Raw genomic sequence first — 11,710 nt, 5'->3', positions numbered from 1 at the left:
AATGAGAACACAAGGACACAGGGAGGGGAACATTACACACTGGGGCCTGTCAGAGGGTGGGGAGCAAGGGGAGGGAGAGCATTAGGACAAATACCTAATGCATGTGGGGCTTAAAACCTAGATGATGGGTTGATAGATGCAGCCAAACACCATGGCACATGTACACCTATGTAACAAACCTGCACATTCTGCACATGTATCCCAGAACTTAGAGTAAAATTAAAATAAAATGAAATATAATAAAAGTGTTACCTCAATCTTAAAAAGGAGAAGGGCTACTGTTTTGAATATTTTTCCTAATTGACCCCAAACTATTTTGATTTAGTATTAATAGCAGTGGATCTCAAAGTATGGTCTCTGGACTAGCAGTGTCAGTATCACTGGGAACTTGTTGGAAAGTCAAATTCTTGGTCCCCTCCCCAGAACTACTAGAAAGTCCAGGGGCAAGGATCAGCCATCTGTGTTTCAACACACCCTCCAGGTGATTCTCACGCTGCTGAAGTTTGAGAACCACTTCCACGCAGAAATGCCGTACACTTCTCCTTTGTGGTTTCACTTCTCTTTCCTTGGATCCCAGCAGTTCAAAATATTGGTTATATAAAGCTTCAGGAAATTCCTAGCTTTTTCCTTATTTTAAAATCTAGTTGATCTCTGAGGCCCCTTTCCATGCTACTCTTCCACAGGAAAAATAACTGTCACTGGTCTGTCACCTGACGGCTAAGGCACTCAACCCTTGTCTTCTCACTCCTTTTGATCTGACCTGCCTCTTTGCAAAGTAGGGAGACCAAGGCTCTGAAAGTGGAATAACTTCCCTACAATTATGCAACCCACAGGAATAGATCTGAGACTCAAATTTACCTTTTTCTGACTGCTATTTACATTTCACTATGTTTTCATTTCCCAGAAGAAATGTTCTACCAGTGACAAAGGGACGGTGGAATGTTCAGCTGCATGAATGGAGGCCGTGCAGGCAGTGTGAGCCACGTCTGCCTTAGACCTTGGCATTCCTTGCTTTCTTGAAGAATAACAGGTTTCCCAGGAGGGTGGTTTAGAATAATAACTACAGCATCCTTGGATGTGGATGCTTCACAACCCTATAGATATAAGGCGGTCCCCCCGGCAATATATTATTGTTATTACAATTTTTTGGACAAACTATCTGAGGCTCAGAGAGGTTAAGTACCTTGACCATAATCACACAGCTAGGAAATGCTGAAGTTAAGATTTGAAATACAAGAATCTGCCTGCCTTCAATTTTCATAATGAATACTGCGCTAAATGTTATACTCTGCTTCATGATATTAAAAAATGAATCATTTCACTCTTCCTTTTTTCCAGAGCAGGACTCCTTCTTCGATGTATGAAAAACAATACAATTGTAGACCCAACAATTGGCACAAACAGCTGGGCCTTGTGAGGGATGCTCCTGGGACCCCTGAGATTCTACCTCCTGTCAGGAAAACGTCAGGAACAAAGAGAGTGGTTCCGCCTGTAATCCCAGCACTTTGGGAGACTGAAGCGGGCAGATCATGAGGTCAGGAGATCGAGACCATCCTGGCTAACACACTGAAACCCCGTCTCTACTAAAAAATACAAAAAATTAGCCGGGCGTGTTGACGGGCACCTGTAGTCCCAACTACTAGGGAGGCTGAGGCAGGAGAATGGCGTGAACCCAGGAGGTGGAGCTTGCAGTGAGCTAAGATCGCGTCACTGCACTCCAGCCTCAGCGACAGAACAAAACAAAACAAAACAAAACAAAAAGAGTGGTTCCGTCAGAAGCCGTTCTACCACTTCTAGACTGAGGTCCTAAGTAGACCCAATCACAGTATGCCTACAATGCCTACAGCTGGGCTCAGGGAGCAGGACAGCCAGAAGAGGCCTCACAGTCTCCAGCCTTCTATCTTAAGATTGCTGTGTCCATGCAGAGACAGGAGCTCTCTGTTGTGACCCTTCAGTTACTTCCCAGACTCCCAGCACCTCCAAGGATGGGTGGCTGCACGCCTATCTTGCTGGAAGGCACTACTCTATGTCTGAACCCCTGATTCTTTGTGATTACCAAGAGACATTTCCCAGGGACTGCCTAGGTCCACGTCTCTGCTGGTGCTATCCAGGCTCTGTCAGTCTTGCAGAAGAATTCACAGAAGTCTTACCTTGTGGTCCTGGGAAGTCTTTGGATGCTCTTTCTTCAGGCTCTGTGGGCTTCTGCAGCCTGATCTAGAAATTCCGGTGCTAGCTGATGGATTGGCACTATTTAATGTTAATCATCTAGAAAATAAACTCAAATTAGGTTTCTCTTTCAAGTTCCAAAGTCCTCTTTGCAGTTTCATTTGGAGTCAATACGTGTATTCTCTGGCATTCATGTTGAGTTTATTTGCCCCTCAGAGTATTTATGGCCTTGGCTAAAGTAGGATTCCATGGGATCTTCTTCAAAACTTTCTCTTTGAGAAAGTGAGAAATCCAGAAGTGGGTCATTAAGATTTCATGAGCCAATAGATTTCTCTTATGAGCCATTAGTGAGCATTTATTGAGTGTCTGGTGTGTGCGCTGGGTGGTATGCTAGGATAAGAGGTGCTCTAGAATTTGCAAGGATTTGACGAGACAGAATATAACCCCTGTTGGGATAATTCTAGTACAAGCATGGATAGAACAAACAAATATTCAGTCAGAACATCAGTGATAACGTAGCTGGGAGATGTGTCAAAGGGCTGGGCTGGTCCTGGGAGGTTTGCCGAGTGGCTGGACATGGAACTGGACATGTAACTCAAATTGGACATCGAAAGAAGGATTGGATCAAAGCTGCACAGAAGGCACAGTGTATTCCAGAAGAGTGTGAACCAGAGGCGTGGGAGCATGTTCAGATTCATCCCATCCTCCAACACTCATCCTGAAGCCTCTTCCTCCACAAAGCCTTCCCTGAACTTTCCAGTCAAATGAAGTATCTTTGAAACCCAAATGCCCCAAATGTGAGCTGCCTGGGATGTGTGTGTGTGTGTGTGTGTGTGTGTGTGTGTGTGTGTGTCTCCAATTTTTTCCAGCCTTATAGAATCACCCTTTCCTTTAGTTTACATGAACTGGCTAAAGCCGCCATTCTATATATAGTGGCTCCATTCCCAATAAGTTGGAGGAGTTTTTCATGTAGATTACGCTTTACGTAGTCAATTTCCTTGCTCAGTTGCCTATACACTCCTGATCCCCCTCACATCTCCCCTTTTACAGCTGCTTGTCCACCCCACATGAACTCAGTCCTGGAACACAGCTCCAGCTGTGGGTTGAAATGGGAACCTCCAAAAAGATATACTGAAATCTTAACCCCTTATCTAGTATCTCAGAATGTGAGTTTATTCCGAGATAGTTTCATGGCAAAAGTAATGAGGTTAAAAGGGGCCCTAATTTATTATGACTGGTGTTTTTGTAAAAAGGGAATATCGCACAGACTTGCACGCAGGGAGAAGGCTGCATGAACATGAAGGCAGACTCTGAGGTGATGCATCTGCAGGCCAAGGAGTGCCCAAGATGCCCACGGACCACCAGAAGCCTGGAGAGGGGCCAGGAATGGAGTCCTCCACAGCCCCAGAAGGAGCCCACCCTGCTGACACCTTGATCTCAGACTTCCAGTCTCCGGAGCTGGGAGATGATACGTTACATTAACAGAGCACCCAGTTTGTGGTCCTTTGTTACGGCAGCGCTAGAAAACTCCCTCTTCCTTGATTTTCCTACAGCTTTACTCAAACACGAAGTGGTTCTGTGTAGCAGAATTTTACTAAAGTTTAGGGATTGGGAAAGGTGCCAATGCCCCAAAGCAGAGCAATGAACTAAAAATCAAGTGCTGGATGTCTCTGATCTTAGTCCCTTGCTCGTTCCTGTCACAGAGAACTTTAGCTGGGCCCTTTCTTATCCAGGACCCTGGACTTCCTCCATGCTTCTAGGCTCCATCCTCTTCCTCCTCTCACTTTCCTTTTCTTCCCATCCTAGGGCTTCGTCCTCCGGCCCCTGCAGAGCTGCCCTCAGAATCTCCAGACGCTCCCTGCCATATTGTGCAGAACAATTCTCTGTTTTTCCCTCCCCAACTTGGCCATTCCTTGGGATGGGAGGAGGGCTTCATTTCCCATACCCCAAAAGAGTCGAAAACAGTAATTCCCTAAGGAAACCTGCAGCCACTTGAAAAAAATAAGTGCTTTGTCCCTTGACAGCATCCTACTCCAAACTCCCATGGCTTTTTTTTTTTTTTTGAGACAGAGCCTCATTCACCCTCATTCAGCCTCATGTCACCCAGGCTGGAGTGCAGTGGCACAGTCTCGGTTCACTGCAACATCCGCCTCCTAGGTTCAAACAATTCTCCTGCCTGAGCCTCCCAGGTAGCTGGGATTACAGGTTAGCTGGGATTACAGGTGCCTGCCACACCAGACTCATTTTTGTGCTTTTGGTAGACACCAGGTTTCACCATGTCGGCCAGGCTGACCTCAGATTATCCACCCAAAGTGCTGGAATTACAGGCTCCTATAGCATTTTGTCCGAACCTGTCCTGCATCCTTGCCCCACTGTTATCCGTGTATGTGTGTATCCTTTCTTATGAGCCTCTGAGCTCCTAAGGGGTGGGATCTGGTTCTTACCTGCAGAGGCAGGTGCTTGGCGTTTGATGAATGAATGAATGGATGACTGAATTTGGTGAGTTCAAGGCAGGAGCCATTGACAGAGAGGTTGGATGACTGGGATTTAGACGCTGTGGGAAGAGGGTCTGAAGTGCAGCTGAATAGGGTCTTGAATGCCATGGTTAGGAATTTAACTTTATTCTGTGGTTGCTAGGAACTCTTGCAGGGCTTTGAGGAGGAGAATAACAGCATAAACTCTGGTCTCAGGACCCACACTCTTTGGTCTCAGGAGTCCTTTGCATTTTTAAAAGTTATTAAGGACTCTCAAAGAACACTTGTTTATGTGGGTTAAATTTGTTGATATTTATACTATATTAGAAATTAAAATGGAGATACTTAAAATTATTTATTAATCTATTATAAAATAAAAATATTTGTTACATATTACCATAAATAAATACTTTTAAATAAAAAAAATTCTATTTTCCAAAATAAAAAAAATGAGTGAGAAGAATGGTATTGTTTCATAGTTTCGTAGGAGAGGAGCAATACCTTTTCTTCACCCATCACTACATTTGTGGCCAAGGCCCTTAAGACAAAAGACAGATTAACAAGAGAAAAGCACACACATTTATTTAATGTAAGTTTTGCTTGACGTGAGGGCCTTCATAAGGAAATAAAGACCTGAAGAAAGAGATAAACTTGTGTACTTTTTATGCTAGGTTTGTTGAGGACGTGGATAATTGTGACGTATGATTAAACAAAAAACCATGACTTAATGGTAATAAACTGGGGTGAAATTAGCAAGGCCTATTTGTTTAATGTAACTTTGTAACCACATGTATTCAGAGATAAGGATGTTCCTTTCCTCTGGGTGTAGGGAGGGCACTTTTCTTTTCTACCTTTTTTTTGTTTTTGTTTTTGAGCTCCCAATCTGTGATCTAGGCTGTAGTCTGGTGGTGCAATCATAGCTCACTGCAGCCTCAAACTCCTGGCCTCAGGTGATCCTCCTGCCTCAGCCTCCCAGAGTGTTGGGATTACAGGCATGAGCCACCGCCCCAGGCCTGGAGGGTGCTTTTCGAATTAGGGTCTTATGAGTTGCTTCAGGGAGGAAGTGGTGGGGAAAGGTGAGCATGACCTTCCTGTTTCTGCTGTTTTCACCAATGCCAGAACTCCACATTTTGTGGCTGTGTGACCTGAACCTTATCAGGTTTGTACACCTCTTTCCTGTTTGGATTACTGGAAGAGAGCTAGAGTTTTTCATCTGCTTATATATTGTTTGTTTTGGTATGTTGTTTTGGTTGAAGTATATGAAGAAAATCAGATAGGTAGTTGGAAAAGTGAGTATTTTAATAGCCTTTTCAGATAATTACGGGCAGTCTTCTTTCTTAGCCCTCAACATTATTGCCACTTTGGGCTAGACAATTCTTTGATGAAGGGGCTGTCCTGTGCACTGTAGGATGTTCAGCATTATCCTTGGCTTCTACCCACTAGATACCAGTAGCTCCCTTTCCCTCAACTCCAGTTGTGGTAACAAAAAATACATCCAGACATTGCCAAATTCACTTCTTCCCGCTTCTTGAGAACCCCTGATACACCAAAATCAAGTGTTAGTTCCCGAAAGATTACTTGCAGTGTGGAATCTGAAGCTGTATCAATAAGCTTTTTGTACTCTGTGCTATAGATTAAACGTTTTTGTCATCCTAAAATTCGTATGTTAACACCTAGTCCTCAATGTAATGATATTTGGAGGTGGGTTTTTTTGGGAGGTGATTAGATCGTGAGGGGTTCATGAATAAGATTAGTAGCTTTATATAATAAAAGAGAGACTCCAGAGAGCTCCCTTGGCCCCTCTGCCATGTGAGGACATAGTGAGAGCACTGCTATCTATGAACCAGGAAGCAGCCCCTCACCAGACACCAAATCTGCTGGTACTTTGGTCTTGGACTTCCCAGCCTCCAGAACTGTGAGAGATACATTTTGCAGTGGCAAAAGAGCATGGGATTTGGAGTGAGGAGACACGGATTAAAATCCAGCTCGATCATTTACTAGCAGTGCAGACTTGGGCAAATTACTTAACCTCTCTGAGCCCCAGATTTTTCATATTTCTGTTTCCTAAAGTATAGATAATGCTACTCTGTATTGTTGCAATACAAAATGAGATCATGCAGCTGAAAGGTGTTAAAGCAAACTAAATATGGCCTGAGAAGGACTCTGTACTTCTATATTTGAGTCCTTGTGGATGAATTGTAACCTAGCTTAATAGTCAGACAAAATTGAAAACCTAACTTAGTAGTATGCGTCAGTAACAATAGCTGAGCATTGGCCAATGCCAGTGGCCATACTTCAACCATTCATAGACCACTGAGTATTCAAGCTGCCTTCAAATAAGGCAAAAGCGGAGCTATAACCAATCTCACTGTTTCTGTGTCTCACTTCCAATTCCAGTACATCATGTTTCCTTTTTGTCTATAAATTTGTTCTGACCACGAGGCCCTCATGGAGTCTCTGTGAATCTGCTGTGATTCTGGGGGCTACCTGATTCGTGAATTGTTCATTGCTCAGTTAAACTCCTTTAAATTTAATTCGGCTGAAGTTTTTCTTTTATCAAAGGGCATTGAACAGAATGAGTTGTTAGACATTAAAGACTCAATAAATGTTAATTACTTCCATTTTCATAAGACTGTGTTCATGTGACAGGCATTTATTGAGCACTACCAGCCCCGTGGCCAGCACACAGGCAGCGTTCAGTAGTGGAGGTGGGGAGTGTTCAATTGCCTGATGCTTCCGGCAGTCTGTGGACTGGCCCGCTGGGTTGTCCTTTATGGCATTTTATTGCCCTCTTACCTGGGTGAAGTCTAATGTTGCTGCTTCTGCCTTTATTGCCCTCTCTACCTATACAGTTTCTATTGATTCCTAGTTGTTGATTCAACTTTATGAGACATAAAAAGTGTACCTGATACTAGCCTTGCTGGGGTGAGAAGGGGAAGAAGGTGGACCAAAGGGAACATGGGGGACGTAACCTACCAGAGACTGGCAGCAAGTGGATGGGCTGAGACAGAGTCTTATCTAATACTCTGATTCCTCAAGTCTAAAGGTCTAAAGGTCTTTTTTTTCTTTTTTTTAATCTCCCACATGAAAACTTGACATAGTTCATTCCGCTTTGACATAGTTCATTCTTAAGAAGAGCCTCTCGGTACAATCGTCTGCAGATGGCATGGGATGCCTCTGTAAACACCGTCAGAACATACGCTGTCATGTTAGAAGGTACTCAAAAGGAGAAAAACAGTCATTTGAGAAGAAGCTGCAGAGCAGTGGTTCTCAAACCTGAGAGTGTGCAGCAGAAACACCCAGCAGACTTGTTCAGAAACAGATTGCTGGATCCTGTCCCCAGATTTGCTAATTCAGAAAGCCTGGGATGGGGCCAAAGAGTTTGCAAGTCTAACAGGCTCCCAGGTGATGTTAATATTATAAATCCAGGGGAAATTATAGAGGATACTCAAGCACTAAATGGAGGTTAGAGTATGTTATCTTTAAGTTTCTGGCCACCTCTGAAATTCTGTGTTACTACAAGTTGTGAACCCAAAATATCTGAGACAGGCCTCAACCAATTTAGAAAGTTTATTTTGCCAAGGTTAAGGGCACACCTATGACACAGCCTCTGAGGGTAAGGTCTTGAGGACATATGCCCAAGGTGGTCAGGGCACAGCTTGGTTTTATTCATTTTAGGGGTACAGGAGACATCAATCAATACATGCGAGCCATACATTGGTTTGGTCCTGAAAGGCAGGACGACTCGAGGCAGGGGCTTCCAGGTCGTAGGTAGATAAGAGACAAATGGTTGTATTCTTTTTTTTTTTTTCTTTCAAGATGGAGTCTTGTTCTGTCGCTCAGGCTGGAGTGCAGTGGCATGATCTCTGCTCACTGCAATCTCCGCCTCCCGGGTTCAAGCAATTCTCCTGCCTCTCAGCCTCCTGAGTAGCTGGGACTACAGGCACACACCGCCATGCCCAGCTAATTTTTGTATTTTCAGTAGAGACAGGATTTTACCATGTTGGCCAGACTGTTCTTGAACTCCTGACCTTGTGATCTACTTGCCTTGGCCTCCCAAAGTGCTGGGATTACAGGCGTGAGCCACCGCGCCAGGCCAAATGGTTGCATTCTTCTGAGTCTCTGATTAGCCTTTAACTGAACACACAATTTAGAGTAGAGGAAATAGTCATTTATGCCTTAGTCTGGCTTAGTGAAACAATAGGGTGGAGGACGCCATCAGACGTGCTTTTTTCTCAGGTAAGCAGAGGTATGACTTTGAGTTCTGTTTGTCCTTTGTCCAAGAGGAACTTCCTTGTGGGCAAATTGTGAGGGAGGTATGTAGCTTTTTTTTTTTTTTTTGAGACGGAGTCTCATTCTGTCACCCAGGCTGGAGCTCAGTGGCGCGATCTCGGCTCACTGCAAGCTCCACCTCCTGGGTTCACGCCATTCTCCTGCCTCAGCCTCCCGAGTAACTGGGACTACAGGTGCCCGCCACCACGCCCGGCTAATTTTTTGTATTTTTTTTAGTAGAAACGGGGTTTCACTGTGTTAGCCAGGATGGTCTCGATCTCCTGACCTCTTGATCCGCCCACCTCAGCCTCCCAAAGTGCTGGGATTATAGGCGTGAGCCACCGCACCTGGCCAGCTTTTTAATCTTTGTAGCTATCTTATTTAGGAATAAAACAGATGGCAGGTTTGCCTGACTCAGTTCGCAGCTTGACTCTTCCCTTGGCTTAGTGATTTTGGAGTCCCAAGATGTATTTTCCTTTCACAAAGTTCTTGAGGGACATATTACTAAAATCTTGGTTTTTATATTTCAGTCTTCTCCATCTCAGTAAAGGACCATGACCCAGTTACCTGAGCCAGAAAACTCATCCTCAATTTGCCCCTCTTTCTCAGCTTCCTCTATACCATCCAATCCATCCATGAGCGCTAGGGTGGTCAGCTCCAAACCATGTTCCCAAAGCTGCCTCTTTGTGTCCACTGTCTCTTCCGAGTCCAGATGTTCAGCACCTATGTCCTGAGTACCACCTCCCTCAACCATGATCGTGTGGGTACAGAGTCCATCTTAACTGCTTTCACCAGGGGAGCCTCTGAGTGTCAAGGACAGGAGGGGATGTGGGTCTCATGGTATTTCATCCCCACCATGAGCGAGTGACATGGGACATCACAATTCTGGTACACCAAGGACAGCGACTTGATCGTCATCATGATCATCAGTCTCCAGGGTTGGAAAACGTTTTTTTGTAAAGGGCCAGATAGAAAGTGTTTTTAGGCTTTGTGTGCTGTGTGGTCTCTGTCATGTGATTACACAGTGCAAGAGCATGGAACAGTTTTCTTATTTTATTTTATTATTAATTATTTTTTGAGACAGGGTCTCACTCTGTTACCGAGAGTGCAGTGGCACAATCACAGCTTCCCGCAGCCTTGACCTCCCTGGCTCAGGTGATCCTCCCGCCTCAGCCTACCGAGTAGCTAGGACTACACGCACCCATCACCACACCTGGCTAATTTTCGTATTTTTTGTAGAGACGAGGTTTCACCGTGTTGCCCAGGCTGGTTTTGAACTCCTGGGCTCAAACAATCCACCCTCCTTGGCCTCCCGAAGTGTTAGGATTACAGGCGTGAGCCACCATGCCCGGCCCATGGAATGGTTTTCACTGTACTTCTGGTGTGGATAGCAAGCCTTTATCCCCCAGACTGCAATTTAAATGCCTTTGTTTAGAGAGGCCTTCCTGTCTAAAACTAGGTCCCACTTTTCCCCTCCCCAATAACGTCTACACAAGCATCCTGTTCATTTCCCTCATCTCACTTTTCTTCACTTAAGTGACAAGCAGCTTGCCTGTCACACACTGGCATGCAATCTCTAGGAGGGCACAACAACTGCATCTGTTTTATTCACTGCTGTATGCCCCACACCAGACACACAGTAGGCACTTCATATTGCCAAATGACTGAGGGCATGGATATGTAAGGATTTCTCTTCTGGAAGTAAGAGACTACTTTTTATTCTAGCAAATATTCAGTGAGTAGTTGCTATGTGCCATACCTTATCCCGGGCCTGGCAGAGAGCTAGGAGCTGTTGAAGACATCGTGTCAGCACCTCGGAAGACTGAAATTACCGTCAGCAGCCAGTGCAGCAACATGAATGCTATACACTGTGGCCAGAGAGTCCTGGGAAGGGAAAGTCAGGGTTGTGTGGGTCACAGCATGGTATTGGGACTGGGGGCTCTGGGAATCTTGTGTCTTTCTTTGACATGACATACCCATGACATTGAAATGCACCTTTCCAAGACTAAACATACCTTCCCAATGTGATGTGTCAATGTTCTTAGGGAGGTTGGAAAGAGCTATAAACGCTGCAAGTGTGAATTAGTTACTGTGAAACATAAAGGCACAGTTCTGTTTTTTTTTAGCCATAATACAAAAACCAGAATTTTTTTCAGTCAAGACCAAAAAACAGTCCTCCAGGTTGCACTCGGCGTCAACAGTAGTGGATCATGTTGTGACCCCAACCTCACTCCACCACAGGTCTGCTTTACCCTGGATGCTTCTGACTATGGGAAACTGTATTACAATAATAGTATATATGTGTTCTCTGCCCCTGACTCCTGGCACAGAGCTCCTAAAACTCTTGCAATTTCCTGAGCAATAGGGGTGCTAGGACAATCTTTTGTTCTAATATTTGATCTTTGACTCTGGTTCCTGACACAGAGCTCCTAATCCCTAGGAATTTCCTAGGTGATAGGAGCACCTTTGTTCTTATTGGGTGACTCTTGTTGTGCTCCTGGATGCGAGTTGGTCACTAGAATAACCAAGTCATGGATAGAAGCTTGGAACATTCAGCCCTACTCCCATTCTCTGGGAAGGGAAGAGGGGTTGGAAATTGAGTTAATAATCCAACATGTCTATGTGGTAAAGCCTCCATTAAAAACTCTGAACTATAGAGTTTGGAGAACTCCTGAGTTGTTGAACACATGGAGGTGGTATGCCTGGAGAGATCATGGAAGCTCCACGTCCCTTCCCACATGCCTTGCCCTATGTATGTTTCCATCTGGCTGTTTACCTGTATTCTTTATAATATCCTT

The sequence above is a fragment of the Papio anubis genome, chromosome 12 (assembly GCF_008728515.1).
Source record: "Papio anubis isolate 15944 chromosome 12, Panubis1.0, whole genome shotgun sequence".
NCBI classification, from domain to species: domain Eukaryota; kingdom Metazoa; phylum Chordata; class Mammalia; order Primates; family Cercopithecidae; genus Papio; species Papio anubis.
Note: the sequence above shows the minus strand (reverse complement) of the source record.